The sequence below is a fragment of the Vicugna pacos genome, chromosome 27 (genome assembly GCF_048564905.1).
Source record: "Vicugna pacos chromosome 27, VicPac4, whole genome shotgun sequence".
Classification (NCBI taxonomy): domain Eukaryota; kingdom Metazoa; phylum Chordata; class Mammalia; order Artiodactyla; family Camelidae; genus Vicugna; species Vicugna pacos.
In genome coordinates, this window is record NC_133013.1 from 4655936 (window position 1) to 4680262 (window position 24327).

The window sequence follows — 24327 nt, forward strand, 5'->3', positions numbered from 1 at the left end:
ATACTTCAACAACACAATAATTCAACTAAATCCAACAAACTATAGAAGACTCCACCTAGTAACAACAGAATGCACATCCTGCTCAGTCACACACACATGGAACTCTGTACAGGATGGACCACATGTTCGTCTATAAGCATGTCTCAGTAAGTGTATAAGTGTTTAAACCAAACAAAGGACGCCATCTGACCATAATAGGAATACAATTAGAAATCTTGTTACATGTACAAATTTATTAATTTTTAAATTTGTGAAATTTATATTATCAATTATGTTTATTATAAAATATTATAATCTATATTTATACATATTTAAAATTTATAAATTTGTGAAAATTAAACTACACACTCCTAGATAATCAGTGGGTCAAGGAAGAAATAACAGGGAAATCTCATCTCATTGTAGTAATTATTTTGTATTATATACATGTGTCAAATCATTGTGTTGCACAACTTAAGCTTGCACAATGTTATGTGTCAATCATAGTTCAGTAAAACTGGGAAAAATTCTTAAAAATTTAAAAATAAACAATTTGAGGTGAATAAAAACAAACAAAAAAACCCACAGCATACCAAGGTTTAAGAGGTACAGTTAAATGGTACATAGATGAATTATAATATATGTAAATGTCCATGTTAAAATAGAAAATATTTCAAATAAAAAACCTAATCTTATACCCAAATAAACTAGCGAGAAAGAATAAATTATACCCACATCAACCAAAGGAAAGGAGTAATGAAAGTTAGAATGGAAATAAATGAAATAAAAAATATGAAAGCAATAGAGAAAATCAACACAGCCGAGAGATGGTTCTTTGAAAACAGCGACTAAATAGATAAGGTCATTGGAGGGGGGGAAGGGACAGAGATAAAGGAAGATAGAGGAAAAAAGAGAGAAAGACGAGAGGAAACAGAAGAGATTCAAATTATAAAGCTCAAATTACTGAAAGAGGGCATTAATACCAACCTTCTATGAATAGAGCAGGATTATAAGTGAGTGCTATGAACACTGTGAATAATATGCCAACAAATTAGATGACCTAGATGAAATGGATAAATACCCAGAAAGATAAAAAAGCTGGAAAGAGAATCAAAAAGAAATAGAAAACCTTAATAGAGCTATAACAATGGAGAAAATTAGTCATTTAAAAAGTCATTAAAATTCTGATCTATGATGACTTCACTATTAAATTATACCAAATGTTCAAATAATTAATATGAATCTGTCACAAACTCCTCCAAAGAAAAAAAAAAGAAGAGAATACATCTCAACTCATTCTATAAGGCCAGTTTACCCTAACACCACAACTAGATATTACAAGAAAAGAAAATTACTGACCAATATCCTTCATGAATATAAGTGCAAAAATCACCAACGAAGTATTAGCAAGCCAAATCTAGCAACGTATAAAAAAGTGAAACATCGTGACAAGTGGGATTTATCTCAGGAATGAAAGTTTGGTTCAAAATACAAAAACAGTTAATATAATAAACTGTAGCAATAGAATAAAGGACAAAAACATGTGACCATCTCGAAAGACTCAGAAGGAAACACTGGCAGAATCCAACATCCATTTACGATAAAACACTAAACAAATTAAGCATAGAAAGGAACTTTCTCAGTCTAATAAAGGGCATCTATGAAAAATAAAAATAACCTCGTATGTAATTGTGAAAGCTCCATACTTTACTGAAGATGAGAAACAAGACAAGGATAGCCACTCTTGTCACTTCTATTTAACATGGCACTGGAGGTTGTAGCCAAGGCAGTTAGCCAGGAAAACAAATATAAGGCGCCCTGATTGGAAAAAAGCCAAACTCTATCTCTACCTCTATCTGCAAGTGACATGATTTTGTGTATAAAAATCCTAAGGAACCTACTAAAATACTATTAGAACTAAAAAAAAAAAAGAGCTCAGCAAGGTTTCAGTATACAACATCAATATATAAACATCAGTTGCATTTCTACACACTAGCAATGGACAATATGAAAATGCAACTAAGAAAACCATTTAAAATAACATCAAAAAGGATAAAGCATTTAGGAGTGACTTTAACAAAATAAGTATAAGACATGTACACTGAAAACTACAAAATGCTTTTGAATGAAAATAAAGAAAACAAATAAATTGGGAGGGAGGATACATGTTCATTGATCAGAAGACTTAAAATTGTTAAGGTCGCTACACTTTCCAAATGGATTGACAGGTTCAATGCAGTCTCTATCAAAATCCCAGTCACCTCTTCTTTTCAGTAATTGATAAGCTGATTATAAAATTAATGCAAAAATGTAAGGAATCCAGAATAGCCAAAATGATCTCGAAAAAGAGCAAAATTTAGAGTACTCAACTTACATTTCTTGGTTTCAAAACTCACATACAAAGCTACAAGAATCAAGAAATCATAGCACTGGCATAAGGCTAGGCATGTAGATCAAATGAAACAGAACTTACTTACCAAAAGTGAGCATTATATTTTGGTCAGTTGATTTTACCAGTTTGCCAAGACAATTTAATGTGGAATTTTCTTCCAACAAATATTTCTAGGACAAGTGGGTATGTACATGCAAGTTGGACTCCTACCTCGCACAATATACTCATGGACTCAAAGTGGATCATAGACCTAATATAAAAACTAAAACTACTAAATCTTTAGAAGAAAACAAAGGAGTAAATCTTCATGACCTAGAGTTAAACAATGGTTTCTAATATATTACACCAAAAGCACAAATGACAAAAGAAATAAGTAAATTGAACTTCATTAGAATTAAAAACCTTTGTCATTCAAAGCACAATATCAAAAAAGTGAATAGACAACCCAAACAATGAATGAAAATATTTTTAAATTATAAAGCTGATAAGAGCCTCTTATCCAGAATATATAAAAGGCTCTTATGACTCAAAAATAAAAAAAAATAAATATTCTAATTAAAAATGGGTAAACAACTTGTACAGACATTTCCCCAAAGAAGATATGCATGTACAGTAAGCATATTAAAAGATGCTCAAAATCTTTGGCCATTAGGGAAATGCAAACTTATGTACAGTGAGATAACTTTCACAAATCTTAATGGATGGCATACTGCTAGATGAAAGAAGAAGTTTGAACAGACCACGTATTGTGTCATTCCATTTATACGACACTTTGGAAAAGGGGAAACACGAAACTACAGAGATAGTAAACAGACTAGTGGTTACCAGGGACTTGAGAGAGAGGAAGGTTGAATAGGTGAAGGGAAGATGTGTGGGAGGTACATGTATATCTCTGAGATGTATCTCTGTACTATCTTCACAACAGTTATGTGAATCTAACAGTGTTCTAAAATTTAAACGTTCATTTTTCAAAGTCACTTCTGAGCTTAATATAAAGTGAACATTAGCAGTACTGTGATGCTTCCTGAGTGCATCTCTCCAGTTTCATCCTCTTCCCTACCTTCTGAAGGTAACTATTATTTTGAATTCTGTATTTGCCATTCCTTTATTTTTCTTTATTATCTTTCTTTCCACATTTCTATCTCTAGATAGCATACTGTGTGACTTCACTCAAAATCAAATTTAGATAAATGTAAGTGTATAAATTAATCCATATCCCTACCCTAATCATGAGAATGCCTGGGACAAATCTATATGTTGGAACCCTCTACAAAATGTTTGACCAGTACCTTTCCAAAGGGTTAAGCTCATGAAAAATAAGTGAAGACCAAGAAAGTATTTACAGATCGGAGAATACCTGTTGTGGCCAGTAGACCCTAAGATGGTGCCCTATGATCCCCACGTCTTGGTATGCACAGTCGTGTATTCTAATCCCCTCCTCACGAGTGTGGGCAGGAGGGCAGGAACTGTGACTTGCTTGTAAAAAAAAATAGAATACTGCAAAGGTAATGGGATGTCACTTCCATAGGTAGGTAGCATAAGATTGTGATTTTTGTCTTGCTAACAAACTCTCTCCTTGATGGCTTTGATGGAATGTTCTGCCCTATGGGAGAATCCCACGTGGCAAGGGGCTGAGTGCAACCTCTCACCAATGGCCAGCAAGGAACAGAGGCCCTCAGTCCAACAGCCTGCAGGTCGAATTCTAACAATCATGTGAGCTTGGAAGGGGGTATTTTTCCTCATCTGAGCCTTCTGTTGAGACTTCATCCCTGGCCATTACCTATATCTGGATTCTTGACCCGCACAAACTGTAAGACAATATGTATGTGATTTTAAGATGCTAAATTATGTGGTAATTTATAATGCAGCAAAAAATGGACACTGCCTATGGCAGATAAACGCAATGCTGTATCCTGGATTGAATACTGGAACATACAAAATGACCTTTGTAGAAAACCTACTGGTCAAATATGAAGAAAGTCTGTAGTCTATCTAATAGTTTTACACCACTGTCAATGTCTCAGTTTTTATAAATATACTATGGTGATATAAGATGTGAACATTACAGGAAGTGAAGGGTGTATGAAACCCTCAGAGTACAACCCTCTCTGTACTTTCTGTAAATCTAAAATTGGTTCAAAACATTTTTTAAAAGTATTATTTTGGTACCAAAAACCCCTCAAAAACATAAACAAAAAACCTGTGGGCTCAGAAGATAAAAGGACTTGTAGGAATAGAAGGGAAAAGCAGTTTCCCTAATCCATCCACCATTCCAAATGCAGATGCACTTGCTTCTGGAAGACCCTCTCAAGCTCCAGGAGCTCTCCACCTCTTGGTTTTTCCCCTTCATCCTCCCTATGATCCTGTCACCAGCTTGAGTCTCAGCAAACACTTCTTCAAAGGTAGGTGCCTGTGCCTCACACACCCCACTTCCCTACATCTTCCAGCAGTGTATCTGCAGGGTCCCACTGGAGCTTCTTTGAAGGACATGTCTTCCGGCTCTGAGCAGCCAAGATGGATACATGTTAGTGACAGGGAACATTAATCTCATTTCTGCATGCAGGAGAGTTTGTTGTTGTTGTTGTTTGTTGTTACAGAGTTTCCCTCTCCAAATTTTCAAAAGCACACCAAGCCCTTGAGAGAACTTGTGACTCATTGCTTTCCTCTTGACAGACCCCGTCATGAATTTGCTGGGTCCACTTGCTCTCCTGACACTCATATTGTGGAATTACATAACCCACCGCCAAGCCTGCCTGAAAGCCACAAAACGGATATGATCACGGTAGCAGGTTGGTTGGGTGCCATTTTTTCGGGTGAAGGTGGTGTTTTAGGCCAGTCTCTGATTATATATACCTGGATGTGAACCATTAGGTACCAGATTTTGGGCAGATGAAGGCAAGTGCGTGATTCAGGATTGGGTTGTGCATGGGTGGAGAAAGCTTGGCAGAAAACAGAAAGGAACAAGCCCAACACAGCAACCTGCAATCCCCTATCCGTGTCTGAGAGGTGGGCACAAGCCGAATGATGGCTGTGTGTGTGACGGCCCAGCAACAACCCTCCCAGCCGAGAGGACCACACACTCCTCTCTTACGCAGCTCCGGATTCAGAGCCAAGCAATGCTGCTGGATAGCAGTCAGGGGTTTTGCTAGGAGTTATGTCTCCAAAGCCATAGAATTGCTTATTGTACTCCATGGACGTCTGCAGAACCAAAGCTCTTGCTTTTATGTTCCATGATCATAGGGTATGTCCCCCATGACACATTCATGCCTTCTGTGAGAAAACTAATTCCTGGGGCCTGGGGACCTGGAGTGAGAGGTCCAGCTGACCTGGACTACACTTCTCACTTCTGAGATCAGGACAGCATTTATTTCAGTGCTGTTATTTTTGGCATTCGTAATTCAAGAAACCTTCTCACTCCTCCAAGCTCAAAGTTCACTCTTTAAGAAAGGACAGCCTCACTTAGATTGCACATCCTATAACAGAGAAAGTTATTCCAACTATTTCATTGTATCTGGTATTCTTATAACAGCTAAATGACTTGGCCAACCCCTGTTTCCTCTTCATTTCAATGCAGACTTTATAGTATATTATGAGAATGTCATTCCTCACCAAAGTCTTGACCAAACCAAAGCAAAAATCAAGAATGAAAACAAAAACAGAAGCCAGAATGGCAGGCCTTAAACAAATCCCCATTCGATCTGGACAAGGTGTGGGAACTCAAAATTGGCAAATAAAGGAACCAACCAAAGAGCCCAGGGTGCTTAGGGTTAAGAGAAGACAGGAGATAGACATAGAACAGTATGACATGATGTCACAGACACAGATGACACAGTGCTGAGCTCCAAGTCCTCAAACTGCTCTCTGAGAGTATGGACTATATGATTTACTATAACCTTCTAAACCACCTGTACCTGGAGTTCACAGAGGCTGCCTGGCCACCAGAATTCCAGAAAGTTCTCACTGCAAACTTCTCTGAGTCTTAGACCACATCATGAGACAATAACCCATTGCCCTGTCTTCATTTTCTAGCCTGAACAGAGGATGGAGTCCATTATGTGCATGACTCATATTTGAGATAAAAACTTTAGCCTGAATAGAGGATGAAGTCCATTATATGCATGACTCATATATTTGAGATAAAAACTCTACCCTGAATAGAGGATGGAGTCCACTGGATGCATGACTCACATATTTGAGATCAAAACTGACTCATATATTTGAGATTAATTCAGCCTTCCTGGAGCTTGAAACTCTAGGTACAATTTCAATCAACATCCTAAATCACGAATTATATTAGTTTCTTATTCCCTTAATACATTCATCAGGGAACACCAAAGCCCATTCCAATTTTAAAAGCAGAATTTGTCAGAATAGCAAGTAGGCAGAGAAAAATAAATTATGTCAACCATAATGCATCTTCTTTGCACTGACAGTTCGCAAAGTGATTTGTATTATCACCATCCTTTCGATTAGAAGAAAGAATGGGGAAGAAAGAAAAAAGATAGATATACAATTGTTATAGATTGAAGTATTGAATTTAGAATGGCACAGATGACATCAGTCATATTTCTAAGGTTAGGGCAGAAATTTTCAAGATGCAGCTTCTTCTAAGCCTTTAGAAGAAGTCTTTACTGTTTCAGTGCAAACTTCCCACTAACTCTGACATTTTTATCTTCCTTCTCACTGGATTTCTCGAGCCACAGTTAATAAAATTAACTCTACATATATAATCTAGGAATTCCAGTCATAAACTAGAATCTCTAATACCTCTAACAGTCAAGGATAAGGCAAATGAAGTTGGTAAGCTTATATAAAACTACATTTAAGTATGTTTCCTCAATAATAGACCAGAATACAACAGATGAGCCACTATGACTTTTACGGTGAGAAATGAGCAGTCACAGAGAAAAACAGGGAACTCTACTGATGCTAGACTGTACATTTCCCCATCTTCCAAATAGAGATTCATCTTATAATTGACAGTGTTTATCAGGAGCCAATCACAGTGAGGTTGTCCTTACGTGCACTTGCATCAACTTGGTCTAGAAATCTACTGTTGACTCCTGGTGACATCATTAGCATCAAAACTTACAGAGGAGGGTGTCAGTAAGTTGGAAGATCATCTCACAGAGAGAAGTGTAGGACTCTCTCAAGAAATATGACATCCCTGAACCTCCTGATTAGCACAGATGATGATAATGCGGGGAAAATTGTGGTCAAGGTGATTTAAAAAGCTGTTCAGAGGAGTTTGACTCTGAATAGCAAAAATGCTAGGGATAACATTATCAGTGCATTTTAAAAAATATTTCCCATCATGTGATCATAAGAGTGACAGAAGACAAATATCCACATTTATGTAAGTTTCAAAGAGTGTTTTCAATAATTATAAGATAAAATTCTAAGTGGCAAGACTTTTCTGCACCATAGTTTTCCATGATTTTATTCTTTCCTTGTGACATACACAATAATGACACAGCCTACAGTTGATACAAAGCAATTTTGCAATTGTTTAGAAAAAGCTGTCAGTGTCAGCCAGCACTGACTCAGGGACTATTATAGATCTGATATTAGACCACGAGCTTTATGTATCATTAGTTTGTTCAATCCTTCCATCTCAAGAGGCAGCTTCCAAGTTTTAGTTCTGAATCTGAGCTAAATTCCTACCAGAGAGGGATTGAGGATCTGAAGCATGACTCATCCTGTCTCAAGTTTCACTTCAACTCTTTAAGAAAATCTTTTCTCTTTCATGGTAAATACTTTCTGAGCCTAGTTTAAGAAATTTTACCCTCTCCTAATGTCACAGTTATTTTCCTAAAGTAGTTTCTAGATGCTGTCTTAAATTGTTTTTTTCTCTTTTTTTTTGGTATATATTTTAGACCTATGATTCACACGGAATTCATTTCAAGTGAAATGGAAGGTCAAAGAGTTTCTTTCCCTCTGTAGCCATTCAATCTGTTAGAACATTTAATGAAAAAATCCATCTTTCCCCCACTGATTTTTCTTATAAACGATTTGCTTTCATATGCATGTGTTTGTCATTGATTGATTTCTCTATCTTTATGCAAATGCCACCTCCAGAAAGTTGGGCCCTGTTCTGATTCTCTTCCACCCACTTTGGTGGAGGAGGCCCGGCTTGGCTGCAGCACCAAGGATTCCTCGGAGGGTGAGATGTCCTCAGTGCTCCCAAGAGCGCCTCTCATGGCCTCCCTGGCTGCCTGCCACTGATCCCCATGCCCCACAACAAAATCTGTTCAGACACAGTCAAAACTCAGTTTTCATCAGAGGCACTTGATGTGTATTTGAAGGCTCTGGTTTATATCAGGCTAAGTCATACAGTGTTGCTTCAGCATCCTGTCCCCTTCCCATTACTGGGAAAGCTGCAACCCAGAGCGAGGAATCACATGGGCAGGGAACATGACGCATGTCTCTGAAATCCGAATTATTGTTTAAAAGCAGCAACCAGTCTGATCCTGGGCCTTCTGGAGGTCCCCTTATACTCCCAGACCCTTTGTTCACCCTATATCAAGTTATCTCTCATTTCCTGGTAAACTAGGATTTCACCACCAGATATTTTTCCCATAAGGGTTCTAAAATCCAATGCTATGACATACACATAGAGGGAGAATCTAGGGTCTGAGCATGCATGCAAATATGTTGGGGCATGGTTTGCTCTAATTCCACAGAGTAAGGATGGAATGTAGCCCCCAAGGATCTATGAGCTTACCAGAGGGGGAAGAGGCCAGCAAGGGTAAGGGAATTGGGGTCCCCCACCTTCTAGACATACCCTATCCAATCGTCTCCTTATACAATGGAAGTTTTTGTGCAGGTGCACGGCTCCCTACCATGCGCCAATAGAAGTACTCTTGCTCCACAAAACCCCATCCAACTTCTAAAATCAGATGTGGGTCCCATGTCCCCCCTCCTAGTTTGCCTTCAGCACCTCCATCTCAGGAAGAGAATCTACACAGTTAAGAGCCCAGAGACCTTATAGTCTCAGAAAACTCAATTTCACATGTATTGGACAAGGTGTAGTCAAATCACATGCTTATCCAGGGACTTTAATCCTGAGCCTTGCCCAGAGGACCTCTGGGGGTTAGAGATGTGGAGTGAAGTCACCACTTGTATCTGTAAGCTGAGTGGACTTCCTAAGTCACTGTCAGTGTCATCTCATCTTCATACAGGCACGAGTGCCACTGAACTCTCATCTCGTCTTTTCTCAAACTCCCTTTCTTTTTAATCCCATATCTTAAAACATCAACATTTAGAATTTGTCTTTTCCTTCCACATCACAATCAGGGGCCACTAAAGTACACTCCACATCCCAAATCATCACAAATACGTATTTCATTAAATCTAAGAGGTCATGGACTTTAAATGCACCTTTGTTTTTGTGTAACATTAAGGAAAAAAAATACACAATTAAAGGTAGGTCCAATTCCAAGATGTTATGGCTTCAAAGATGTTAAAATGTGAAAAATGTAGATATTAAAAATAATTATTTCTGAATAAGGCCAGAGTTTGATGAAGTGGAGCAACAAAATTAGAAAGATAGTTATGTGAGTAACACTGATAAAAGAGTTAACGTTGCTGATCAGAAATCAGATGAGGTGAATGAATACATGGGGATAAAATGGCAGATCACTTCCCCGAGACCCACCCAGCCTTCTCTATGGCCCTGGAAATTCCTTACTTCACCAAGAAATATGTGCAGGTTCCAGGAACATTCCTCCCAGCCAAGAGCAAGACAGAGTCAGAAGTGAGCTGTGGGCTGCTTTTCAGTTCTTGACCAGAAACCACAAGTCACACAGTGAAGGGGGGGCCAGAGACCAGAGCATCATGTAGGCCCCATGGAACTACAGGGGGAGTTCACACGGCCCTTTCTCCCAAGCTCCGGAGTCACAAGCATTCTCCTTTCATTTGAGAAATGATATCAGTGTAGGTTCCATGGAAAGCACAGGACACTCCACGAGCCTTCTCATCAGAAAGGACTGTGGACTTTTCTCCATGCCCCCCTATGCCCTTTCTACTTGCCTTATACCAGCTCTTTGTCCCCTACAGGAAAATGTCACAAGAGGGTTATGAGTCTATAACAGATTTCCCTGGTAGAGGCCATTTCACGGCATGATGACAGCCCCCACAGAAGCCTCCCAGACAGAGAGGGATTATGAAGATCAGAACCCGGCCATGAGGAACTGGGCTGGCAGGAGAAGATCTCGGCTTCCTGGTATCGAGTTTCCCGGGACACAGTTGTTCTCTTCACAAGTCCTCTGGTCTCCCTCTGTCCTCGGAAGTCATTAGGGTACACCTGTGGCTGATGGGTTTCTTTCATTTATAAAGGCATGAGTTATTAGAGAATCTTCTTCAACTTTACCTCGTTAAGGCACCTCTGGAGCCCTTTCCTAACAGCTCCAAATTACAGGTGGAGGGGTCAGAGAGGGGCAGAAAAGGGAAATTTCCAAGAACTTTTCCTGATGATCTTTACCTGTGGTAAAAGGTCAAAACACAGATCTTGAGAGACTGTGGACTCAGAAAAAAGTAGGGGAGGGGAGGGGGAGAAAATTAAGCCTATCACATTCAACATTCACTGCCCTTTCTTGTTGGGAGCCAAGCCAGGAAGCAGGCATCCAGACGGTGTCACAAGGGCCAAGAAAAAAACCTCCATCTGGTCTGCCCCACCTCAGAGAGCTGCAAGTGTGTCACCAAGACATCGTTTGCACAGAGACAGCTGAAAACCAGCCATACCCAAAAGCTTCAATTAAAAAAAAAAAAAAGACTGGCTCAGGTTTTTTTTTAACATTTTTTATTGATTTATAATTATTTTACAATTTTGTGTCAAATTCCAGGGTTCAGCACAATTTTTCAGTCATTCATGGACATATACACACTCATTGTCACATTTTTTTCTCTGTGAGTTATCATAACATTTTGTGTATATTTCCCTGTGGTATACAATGTAATCTTGTTTATCTATTCTACAATTTTGAAATCCCAGTCTATCCCTTCCCACCCTCCACCCCCCTGGCAACCACAAGTCTGTATTCTCTGTCCGTGAGTCTATTTCTGTCCTGTATTTGTGCTTTGTTTTTGTTTGTTTGTTTGTTTTTGTTTTTGTTTTTTAGATTCCACATATGAGCGATCTCATATGGTATTTTTCTTTCTCTTTCTGGCTTACTTCACTTAGAATGACATTCTCCAGGGACATCCATGTTGCTGCAAATGGCATTATGTTGTCGGTTTTTATGGCTGAGTAGTATTCCATTGTATAAATATACCACATCTTCTTTATCCAGTCACCTGTTGATGGACATTTAGGCTGTTTCCATGTTTTGGCTATTGTAAATAGTGCTGCTATGAACATTGGGGTGCAGGTGTCATCCTGAAGTAGATATCCTTCTGGATACAAGCCTAGGAGTGGGGTTCCTGGGTCATATGGTAAGTCTATTCCTAGTCTTTTGAGGAATCTCCACACTGCTCAGGTTTTAAATATTTTTCTCTATACTAAGCTCAACATCCACAGCATCTTATCTGCAAAAGTGGGGAAAAGAGGGAAAAACAGCCTGGAATTAGGGATGAAGATAGGTGGGAAACCAGCTCAAATTTGAGGTCAGAAGAGCTCCAGAACAGATAAACCATCCACACAACCTTTTGGAAGCTTCTTCACACTCAGAAAAATTTGCTCCCCTTGGACCTCTTACTTCAATACATATTATCAGAATTTAGTGTTACCTTTTTTATGCACTTTCAGTGTGGATTGTCCAGCCTACCCTAGACAATATCAGGCAAGAACATATGGACAGGGGACCCCGGATCTGCGGGTAGCACCCTGGCCAGCCCTACTTGCTTTCTCTCTGGGGTTATGGAGAGGAAACCTGAAGGGATGAGCTTTGGAAGGAGAGGAAGGCAAGGTGGCACCTTCTCCACATCTCTTCTCACGTCAGCCTCAGTGAGGGCAAACCGGAAGCACAGAAGCAGAGTCGGTCCTGCGGTGAGACCCTGGAACAAAGCCTCGGCCAGCACAGAAGGCTATCAGCTGTCTCAGCCCTCAACTGCCTGATACAGGCTCGGGAAATGAGTCTATAGAATTATAGCTCTGTCGAATGACAATTAGTGCCAGCGAGGTCCTCTTCCTTCTCACTCACTGCTCAGGAAAAGTGTTGGCTACATCAGTTAAGGGGTCTTTAACTGAAACCCTTTACTGTTTAATCTGTGTCTTGAATTGCTCTCTGAGATTATATTACTATTTTCTGAAAAGTCCCTCTGATATGAGGACTTACTTGTTAACAGAATAGAGCCTGTCCTTTCCTGGGTTATAAAATGGCTTCAAGGTTCAGTGGAGTTCGATGACTTACATGGGGCAAAACACAGTGGGAATATATAAACTGGCTGATCACCTATTTTGATTGAGAGAGATGAACGGTTAAGTAGGGGTAAACAGCAAAGAAAAAAGAAAACTGAGAGTTTGAGATTTACAGATACTGACAGGTACATACAGAATAGGTAAACAAGTGTATACTGTGTAGTACAGGGACATACATTCAAGATCTTGTAGTAGCTCATGGTGAAAAAGAATGTGAAAACGAATATATATATGTTCATGTATGACTGAAAAATTGTGCTGTCCACCAGAAATTGACACAACATTGTAAACTGACTATAACTCAATAAAAAAATAAAAAATAAGAAGAAAACTAGCTTCTCTCCATCTTCCTAAACTTCCCCGTGTATGCTATGAGCCCAAGCACAGTCACCTTGGAAACCAGCAGGGGGCAAGAGCAGCTTTGCACTGAAAATGCAGAGCAGGAAGACCCCTTCCCCCCACTGAGTAAGAGGACATCATAACTTAGAGCTGCATTTTTTATTTCCTTCTTTCTCAAGTTTGGATTCATCCGTAGCCCATCTCAGTGTACTGGATGATGCATCAGAACCAGATGGTGAGCTTGGGGAAATACAGATTTCTAAGTCTAACCTCCATTTTTTTTTTTGGTCTAATTCAGTAGGTCTGAATTATCTGTTGTTTTTTTTTTTAAACAACTAGAAAAAAAGAGTTTTATTTACAATTACCAGCTACATTATATCTGGACCAAAACAAGATATTACACCTTTTCTCCTCAGAGTAAACCCCTCTGATCAGATGACAAATAGTCTTTATCAGGTAGGGTGGTTTCTGAAACAAATCTTAACCTATTCTTGTTTTCTTGCTGCCTGTTATGGTAATTATTTATAAACATGTCTACTTATTTAGATGGTAAGGCCCTTAAAGAGAGTAACCTAAACTTATAAGCCTTTGCATCCCTATTTCACCCTGTCTAGCACTTTTTTGTTATTGAATTATAGTCAGTTACAATGTGCTAACTTCTGGTGTGCAGCACGATGCTCCAACAATAACCTGTTTTAACTCTGATTCTTCTTCCTCTTCTTCTTCCCCTTCTCCTCCTCCTCCTAGTTTCTAACTGGTGCTACAGTGCCCAAACTGGGGGTGGCATCCCTCCTAGGGCTCCACAAAGCCTCTCTGAATCATAACCTCAATGAGGGAGGGAAGATTTGGAGGAAGGGATGATAGGTGGTAAAGCCACGCTGAAATCTGACCAAGGAGTGACTCTGGACGAAATGGCAAAATAGCACAGGATGAGACCACAGGCTACCTTTAAAGGAGGAGGAGACTCTCTGGGCAGGGTGCCAATACAAGGGCACAAGTGCCACAGGTTGCACTGTGCACCAAGCTCCAAATAGGGTGAGCAGGTGCCACAGGAATTCTAGAGGAAGGAGGACTGCTCAGTTACCCCATATCTCCCTAATCCACTTGTTGCCAGTATGTAGCAACGTTGGCCTAGATGACACAATTTTCAGAAGACAGCCATTTAAAACATGCACACATAGACCAACATTTGAAGCCAGACTTCAAGGTCATATCCTCACCCTGTGGCAAGGAAAGGATTCTAGGGATTAGAAGCCTGAAAAGAGGAATGTAGCTGACCAGGCACACAGCTCATATTTCTGCACCCAGAATGTTTTGTTCCCTCTGCTCAGACTTCATGAAGCCTGCTGCCATCCTGGACAGTCCCATGTGAGACTCCTGGCACAGGCTCACCCAAAATATTAAATAGGAATCACTCAAATAACTCCATATTTCTTCTTTACTCAACATTGAAGTATGTATCCCATAGCTCATTCTAAACCCTTCCTAACACCACAGAGTTGTGGAGAGCAGAGCAACACTTTTACTGCTGAGTAAGAGTATTACTGAAGTGACAGATCATGAAATGATTATGTCCAATCCTGGGAGCCTTGGCGGACATTCTGCAGGGAGATGCAGATAAAACAGCTCTGCAGGTGTAAATCAGGGGAAAATAAATGGATCTGATAAATTCCTAGGGTCATACGACCTACCAAGATTGAATCATAAGTAGAAAACCTGAACAGACCAATAATAAGTAAGATAATTGAATTAATAACCAAAACCTCCCAACAAAGAAAATCCCAGGACCAGATGACTTCATGGGTGAAGTCATTCCAAATCTCCAACTGTGGATTCAACCAGCTGTGAACTGTGCAGTACTAATGCAGGATTTATTGAAAAATAATGTGTATAAGTGGATTCACAATCAACAACAGTTCAAACTCATGTTGTTCGAGGGCCAACTGTACCAGTAAACTGAATTCAACAATACATTAAAATGGTCATTTATCATAATCAAGTGACATTTATCCCTGAGATGCAAAGACAGTTCAACATATGCAAATCAATAAATGTGGCACAGAGATTTCTGGTCAAGATGGCGGAGTGGTAGGACCACGAGCTCACCGCTCCTCATGTCTACAATGAGGCCACAACTGACTGCTAAACAACCATTGAAAAAAAGACTGGAACCCAGCAAAAAAGATCTTCTTCAACTGGAAACATTAAGAGGGAACCACAGCAGGATGGTAGGAGGGGTGTGCTTGTGATACAATTGGGCCCCATACCCCCCGGGTGGGTGACCCTCACACTGAAGAATAACTAAGTGGCAGAGGCCCTCCCACAGGAGTGAGAGTTCTAAGCCCCACATCAGGCTCCCCAGCTCGGGGTCCTGGCATTGGGAGGAGGCGACCCCAGGACATCTGGGTTTGAAGGCCAGTGGGGCTTAGCTCCAGGAGCCCACTGGGGCTGGGGGAAACACAGACTTCATTCTCTTGGGAAGTGTACACAGAAACTCACATGCACCAGGTCCAAGGGCAGAGGCAGTGATTTCATAGGAACCTGGGCCAGACCTGCCTGCTGGTTTTGAAAGCTCTCCTGTGGACATGGGGGATGGCTGCTGGCTCACTCAGGGAACATAAAAGCTGGTGGTGGACATTCCAGGTGTATTAATATACATGAGTTTCCCTGGAGGCTGACATCTTTTTTGGATCATTAGCACCAAGACCTGGCTCCACCCAACAGACTATAGTAAAGCCTCAGGCCAATGAACATACTAGGTGGGAACACAGCCCCACCCATCAGGAGACTTCCTAAACCACAAAGGCCTTTAGACATGGCCCTACCCAACAGAGGCCCAAGATGAAGCTTCACCCAGCAGTGGGCAGGCACCAGCTCCCCCTGCCGGGAAACCTGCATAAGCTGCTAGTTCAGCCTCATCCATCAGGGGCAGATACCAGAAATAAGAAAACAACAATCTCAAAGCCTGTGGAAGGAATCCATAAACACAGGCCAGACTTTACACTGGGACTGGCTGGACCCTGGCCCTTGGGTGACAAGAGGAGTGTACTGCTGGGACACATAGGATGGCTCCCACAGAGGGCCACCTCTCCAAGGTCAAGAAACATAACTGCCTAAAAATACAAATAGAAAGACAGACAATATGAGGTGGCAGAGAAATATCTCCCAGGTTAAGTCACAAGATTACATCCCAGAAGAAAAAATAAGTGATGAGGAGCTAGGCAATTTATCTGAGAAAGAGTTTAAAGTAATGATGGCAAAGATTGTTCAGAGAACTCAAGAGGAGTACAGATGCACAGAGCAAAGTTTTGACCAAAGAGTTGGAAAATATAAAGAATATCCAAATAGAGTTGAATAAAATTACTGAAATGAATAACACACTAGAAGGAACTAAATAGACTAAATGAGGCAGAAGAACAGATCAATGAGCTAGAAGACAGATTAGTAGAAATCACTACTGCAGAACAGAAAAAAGAATAAAAAGGAATGAGAGTAGTTTAAGAGAACTCTGGGACAACATGAAACACACTAATATTCGCATTATAGGGGTCCCAGAAAGAGAAGAGAGAGAGAAAGGACCTGAGAAAATTTCTGGAGAGATAATAACTGAAAACTTCCCCAACTTGGGAAAGGAAACAGTCACCCAAGTCCTGGAAGCACAGAGAGTACCACACAGGATCAACCAAAAGAAGAACACAGCAAGGCACATAATAATCAAATGAACAAAAATTAAGGATAAGGAGAAAATATTAAAATTAGCAAGAGAATAGCAACAAATAGCATACAAGGTGACTCCCATAATTTTATCAGCTGATTTTGCTGCAGAAAATATACAGTCCAGAAGGGAGTGTCACAATATATTTAAAGTGATGAAAGGAAAAAACTTACAACCAAGAATGTTCTATCCAGCAAGGATCTCATTCAGATTTGATGGAGAAATCAAAAGCTTCACAGATAAACAAAAGCTAAAAGAATTCAGCACCACCAGATCAACTTTATAACAAATGTTAAAGGAAATTCTCTAGTCATCAAACAATAAGAAAAAGAACAAAAAGAAGAAAGAGGCCTACAAAAGATTGCTTTGGCAGTCCAGGTCCTTTTATGGTTCCATATGAATTTTGTAATTGTTTGTTTTAGTTCTGTGAAGAATGTCACGAGTATTTTGACAGGGGTTGCATTGGATCTGTAGGTTGCTTTCGGTAGTGTTGCCATTTTGATAATGTTGATTCTTCCAATCCAAGAGCACAAGATATCTTTCCATTTCTTTGTATCATCTTCAATTTCCTTCATCAGTGTTTTATATATATATATATATAAATATATTCCTTCATCAGTGTTTTATATATATATATATATATATACACACACACACACACAGTGGAATATTTTCAGCCTTAAAAATGTTATATATATATATATATATATATATATATATATATATATATATATATATATATATGTACATAAATATATAAATATTTTCAGCCTTAAAAAATAAGAAAATCCCACCATTTGCAACAACATGGAAGACATTGGAGGGAATTTTTTTAAGCAAAATGACTCAGACAGAAAAATACAGTATGATCTCACTTATATTTGGAATCCAAAAAAGCCAAACTCAGAGAAACAGAAAGTAGGTTGGCCATTGCTATGGGGTTGAGTAGTTTGGGGAAATGGGGAGATGTTGGTTATAGGGTACAAACACCCAGTTATAAGATGAGCAAGTTCTGGAGACATAACATAGAGAATGGTGATCATAGTTAATGATACTGTTCCATATAGTTGAAAGTTGCTGAGACTCAATCTTAAGTGTTCTTACCATACCAGCAACAACAAAAAACTTGTAATTATGTGTGGTGATGGAAGTGTTAACTAAATTTATTATTGTAATTATTTCCCAATATAAATTGGGAAAATCATCACACCATACACATTAAACTTAACGTGTTTATGGCTTATGTCAAGTATATCTCAATAAAGCTGGGAAAAAATGCATCTGAGCTGGAACATCGCTCATATTTCTCAGATCTGGGAAAAAGTTCCTAGGATTCAGCTTCGCCTATTTAAATAACTAGAAAACTCAGCACCTCCCACCGCTCAAAGTTCAATTCATTCAAGTTCTTTAGCTATTTTTTTCACATTTATTTTTATTTTTTCAAAACTTTTTCTATTGAGTTATAGTCATTTTACAATGTTGTGTCAAATTCCAGTGTAGAGCACAATTTTTCAGTTATACATGAACATACATATATTCATTGTCACATTTTTTTCACTGTGAGCTACCACAAAAATGTATATATTTTGCTGTGCTACACAGTGAAATCTTGTTTATCTAGTCTACATTTTGAAATCCCAGTCTGTCCCTTCCCACCCCCAGCCCCCGTGGCATCCACGAGTTTGTATTCTATGTCTATGAGTCTGTTTCTATTTTGTTTGTTTGTTTGTTTGTTTAGATTCCACATATGAGTGATCTCATATGGTATTTTTCTTTTTCTGGCTTACTTCACCTAGAACGACATTCTCCAGGAACATCCATGTTGCTGCAAATGGCGTTATGTTGTCAGTTTTTATGGCTGAGTAGCATTCCATTGCATAAATATAGCACATCTTCTTTATCCAGTCATCTGTTGATGGACATCTAGGCTGTTTCCGTGTCTTGGCTATTGTAAATAGTGCTGCTATGAACACTGGGGTGCAGGTGTCTTTTTGAAGTAGGGTTCCTTCTGGTTATATGCCCAGGAGTGGGATTACTGGGTCACATGGTAAATCTATTCCTAGTCTTTTGAGGAATCTCCATACTGTTTTCCAAGTTCTTTAGCTATTGACTCTTAGGGTAGCAGCCTGTCTAAAAGGAAGGGCACCCTCCAGCCTTTACAAATCTCAGAAATCTACCTTATGTCTCAGTGAAGAGTTTTTGGAGGCCCCTAGAGGGTGGACAAGCCAGCATGGAGTCCTCGACAGGAACAGGCAGAAGAAGAATGGCAAAGAAGCATCTCCTGATCTCCCACACCTGCGACTCCCCAGTGTGTTCCTTGTACCAAGAAGGCAGCATGGAGACCAGGAAGATCCTGTAAGCTCTTCCTATGCCTCAAGACTCCCAGGAAATTCCTCCCAGTACTGTGGGTTGCTGTCCAGGATACCCTAGCTGCCCTACCCTCTTGCCCAAATCCATTGAGAATGCTCAACACCAACTTTATCCTCAGCACTGAAAAACAAGTGTATTCTCCCCATGTTAAAGAAAACTTCAGTGCTCTTGGTGAAGCAACCCACCACCCCCTACCTTGGCACAGACTTGTCTGTCTACCCTTTCCAAAGGGGTTGTTACCATGATCTTTCCTTAGGGACCAAATATGCATCTATGAATTTCAAAATGCTTCCCTCCAGGGGGTCTCAGTTATAAATTTCCAAGTGTGCTCAGCTGGACCAGGCTGCATCACCACACAGCATGTCCTCACCAGCACAGCGTGTGGCCCCCAAACCCCTGCCTTGAAAACATTTCCAATAGTTAGCAGCCTGCCCTGGGTAATGAGGCTGACAGTCACTCTGTTCTCATAAATTCCCTAAAGATGCTACACCGCCTCCACCAGAGGCTCACGACAGCCACCTAGTTAATCACACGCCCTCGCACAGACGCATTCAGTAGGCAGAGACGCAGCAGGTACACGGGGACGGGGACAAGGCATCAGCGAGCAAAGTGCGTAAATCTGAGCAGAGTCACGTTTTAGCCCCGTCTCCATGGCAACAGAAAGTAGAAAACAGGCAATCAAGGATAATAAGCCTCGTGGGCGGGCGGACCTGTAAGAGCGAGTTAAGCCCCCATCCTTCCTTTTCTCCTTTTTTTTTCCCACCCCATCATTCTCTGGAACATAAACAAGCATTAAGCCCCGGTAAAGAGGGCCCTTCAGGGTTCCATGACGACTGCCCTCCCTCCATCCTGCTCTCCTCCACCAGGCTGGATGCACCACCTTTCTGCAAAACACCTCCCTTTCAAATAATCTGGTGACAATATGGCCACTTCACAACACCCAATCCCTGAGCCTGAACAGAAGGGGATTCTGAGGGTCAGCGACCTGGACAGTGAGGAATGCAGCAAAGACAGGGCATTTAGCAGAATGCGCGAAAACAGAACAATGTTGTTCTTTCTTTATGAGATCCCCACCTTTCCCCCCACCCAATTATATATTTTGAAAAACATTAAAACCACAGGAAGGTTGAAAGGGTAGTAAGGTAAACCTCTGTAGTATTCTCACTTAAATTCACCAACTGCAACAGTATGGCGCATTAATAGTCTACCTATCTATCTGCCTATCTACCTACCTACCTATTTATCTAGATATCTATGTGTCTGTATCTATGTATCTACCTATTTATCATATTTGTTTTACTACTACAGAAGTATGATGACGTTATCACATCGAAGAAAATTAAGATCAATTCAATAATATTTAATATGTAGCCCATATTCAGATTTTCTCAGTTGGTCCCCAAAACATCTTTCACAGCTTTTTAATTTCTTTGATCCGGAATGCAAGCAAAGTCAACGCATTGCATGCAGTTGTTATGTCTCCCTTAATTTATCATGCTTTCCTCCCTTCCACTGAAGCACATACATGCATGCCTTTTAATTTCTTTTTAATGATGCTCTTTTTCAAGAGTCCAGGACAGTTGTCTTATAGAATGTTCTACATTATGGATTTGTCTGATTTTTATCCCTGAAGATTAGACTCAGGTTGGGTTGCCACACCATCAGGGCTACCGAATTTGATTACCGCCTCATTGTACAGGAACATTTTTCCCCTTTGGGCTGGATAAGTTATCTGTGGGGTACTGCTTTGAGACCGCATGACTACAATGATACTTAAGAGCCTTTCACATGATACTTAAGAGCCTTTCACAAGAGCCTTGACAAATGGTCCTGCCTGAATCAGTTATTATAGTGGGGATTAGAGAATGTTAATTTTCTGCTTCTGTCACTCCTTGTATAGTTATTAGCAAAAGAAATAAGCTCCTCCCTAAATCTCTTTTTATCTGTCTATATTTTCATCTATTGTCTATCATCTTTCTTCCTATCTCTCCATTACTCTATATCTTTATTGAGATAAAATCTAAAACTGGTATATATTTAAAAGGTACAGTTTGATAAGTATTCATATATGTATACACTCAAGAAACGATCACCATAATCAAGATAACATTTTGTCATCCCCCCCAAAATGTCTGTGACCCGTTGTAATATTACTTTCCTCCCTCCAATCTCATCAATAGGCAACAGTTGATATGCCTTCTCTCACTGTAGATTAGATTTCACTTTGGGGAATTTTATATACATAAATTCAGCATAATGACTCTGAGATTTCTCTATAATTTTGAATGCATCAATAGGTTGTTCTTTTTGTTCCTTTTTAATTGCTGTATCATATTTCACCATCTTTTAAAAATTTTAATTTGAATTGATTTTGAATTCATGGAACAATTGCAAAGATAGTAGAAAGAATTTCTGTGTATACTTTCTCCAGCTTCTCCCAATGTTAACATCATATATACCATAGATCAACTATCAAAACTAAGACATTAGATCCTTTGCCCATTATTTAATTATTTATTGTATTTTATTTTTTTGCTATTGAGTTATTTGAATTCTTAATATGTTTCGAATATTTCCCCTTGCAAACGTGGTTTGCAAATATTTTCTCCCATTCCATAGGTTGTTTATTCACTTTGTTATTTGTTTCCTCAAAGAAACATAAAAGAGCCAACAGGTGTATGCTCAGTACCACTAATCATCAAGGAAATGCAGATCAAAACCAAAATGAGATATCACCTCACACCTGTTAGAATGGCTATCATCAAAAAGACAAGAGACAACAAGTGTTTTTGAAACTATGGAAAAAAGGGAACCCTACTGCACTGTTGGCAGGGATACAAACTGGAACAGCTAATACAGAAATCAGTATGGAGACTCCTCTAAAAATTAAAAATAGAACTGGTATATGATCCAACAACCCCACTTCTGAATACATATGCAAACAAAATGAAATCAGTATCTTGAAGAGATATCTGCACTCCCATGTTCATAGCACTGTCACAATCACCAAGATATGGAAACAACCAAAGTGTCTAGATACTTAGACATTTAGATTGCTTCTCTCGGACACCCAATTTGACTGACAGACACATTGATGGACACTTAAACATGTAGACTGGTTCGTCTATGTTGTCACAAATGCCATGACTTCTTTTTTAAGGCTGAGTAGTATTCCACCATGTATTTATCTCTGCGTGTGTGTGTGGGTGTGTTTATACAATGGAATACAATTCAGCCTTTAAAAGGACCATCTACTGTTTGTGACAAATGGATAAACCTGGAGGACAGCAAGCCAAGTGAAATAAAGCAGAGACAAAAAGACACATGCTGTATGATTTCACTTACATATGGAATCTAAAAATAGTCAAGCTTATAAAAGCAAGGAGTAGAATGGTGGTTACCAGGGACTGGGGCATGAAGGAAATGGGAAATGTTGCTCAAAGAGTAGAAAGTTTCAGTTATGCAGGATAAGTAAGGTCTTCAGATCTAATGAAAGCATGACAACTACAGTTAATAATACTTCATTGTATACTTGAAATTCACTGAGAGAGCAGATCTGAAGTGTTACTGACACACACAAAACATTAGTAACTGTGTGAGATGATGGCTGTGTTAATTAGCTTGATTGAGGTCATCTTTTAAAAATGCATATTACATTAAAACATCACATTGTTCACCTTAAAATATATGCTTTTTATTTGTCAACTAAATCTCAATAAAGCTGGGAAAGAATCAAAACATTTGCATTGGTACGGAACATTAACTAAGCTATTCTTTATCCAGACGTCACACGCTTCTGCGCTCATGCTACTTCCCCTGTTCCAGTGTTCTGCTCCCTTATGCCATGTTGTGTTTACTCACCACGTCTCCATACTCTCCTCCAATTTATGACCGTTTCTCAGTTTTTCTTTCCTCTTAATTACCTCGGCACTTTTGGAGAGTGCTGGTGAGGCATTGTGTACACTGTCCTTCAATCTGAGTCTATCTGGTGGTTTCCTCCTATTAGACTACGGTTTTATACTTTGGTCATTTTTTTAAATGGAGTGGCTGGGGATTGAACCCAGGACCCAGAGTGCTAAGCATGCACTCTGCCACTGAGCTATGCCATTCTCCCTCTACATTTATACCTTGCAATTCTTTTGTAAATAATTTCTCTACTGTTTATGTGCGTGTGCAGTCTCTTATTTTAAAACATCAGTATGGACTAGTAGGTATTTATTTTATTCTTTCTCAAAAGGCCTCTTATTTTGTTGTTCAAATTGTCCCAGGTTTGTTTGGCCACTGGAAGCTTTTCTGGTCTGCTTCTGTGTCCCTGTGACAATCTCCATGTTTTGTTTTGTTTCCTATTTTCTTATTTTCTGGCATTACGAGATGCTTCATGCTGATTCTGTATTTTTGCTGCCCCAGATTTAGACTCACCCGAAGCCCTGCTTCCTTTGTTGGCAAGTAATATTTAGAAACTGAGATCCGGGCATCCTATGTGCTCTTTGCTACTAGGGTGTTGCTGATTCCAGGTCCTCTTAGTGGGCAGAGTCAGAAAAGACAGTGCATGCCCATGCCCCAAAGCTCTTAGCTTTCCTTCATGAACTTCCATTTGTTTCGTTATTCCATATTTTCAAACAGAGACTGACAGAGTTTAATTTCCCCTTCACAGCATAACCAGTGAGAGTAATAACATACCTTAAAATAAACTCTTCATGGTTGCATCCAGGTAGACTAAGAAGGGGAACTTAACCACTTACGTGGAGCCATTGGAGAGAGTCTGTGTTGTAAGAAAAAATATACAATGTGGCTGAGCCAAGAGGGATAAGTGGTCAGGCAGGTCCCCCCATTTTTCCAGCCCATCCCCTGAAACATCCCCCCATTTGCTGTGAGCTATGAAAACAGCATGATCTGTCACACAGGGACTGGAGCCCAGTGTGGGGGTTCTAGGAAGCCATCCTGGCTTGCCATGTTTTTCTCTCACCACATACTCCCAGAAGAGATCACGATTACCTGCTGTTATTCTCAGGGACAAAAGGTGAAAAGTTGGGGATGTGAATCCCAAATGTCTCTAGACAGAACATGTTTGGAATAGTTGAGCCTTTCCACCTACATGGTGCACAGTGTGTCCTCACCATTTCATTCATGCTTTTTAGTTCTCAAGATCTGTGGGACTTGAAGACCAAGAGGGAA

The 24327-nt window shown here is 39.8% G+C and overlaps 1 long non-coding RNA gene across 3 annotated transcripts; it reads left to right on the top strand.

Annotated features, from left to right (window-relative positions):
* Positions 1–70: 70 nt before the first annotated feature.
* On the top strand, positions 71–11118 carry LOC140689818 (uncharacterized). Of its 3 annotated transcripts, none has more exons than XR_012064941.1 (6): positions 71–146; positions 3346–3440; positions 4654–4773; positions 5045–5160; positions 10430–10595; positions 10976–11118. It is a non-coding gene; the product is annotated as an uncharacterized lncRNA (long non-coding RNA). The 3 variants fall into 3 exon arrangements; XR_012064940.1 differs by having other exon boundaries at positions 10981–11118; XR_012064939.1 differs by having other exon boundaries at positions 10430–11118.
* The last annotated feature ends 13209 nt before the right edge of the window (positions 11119–24327 follow it).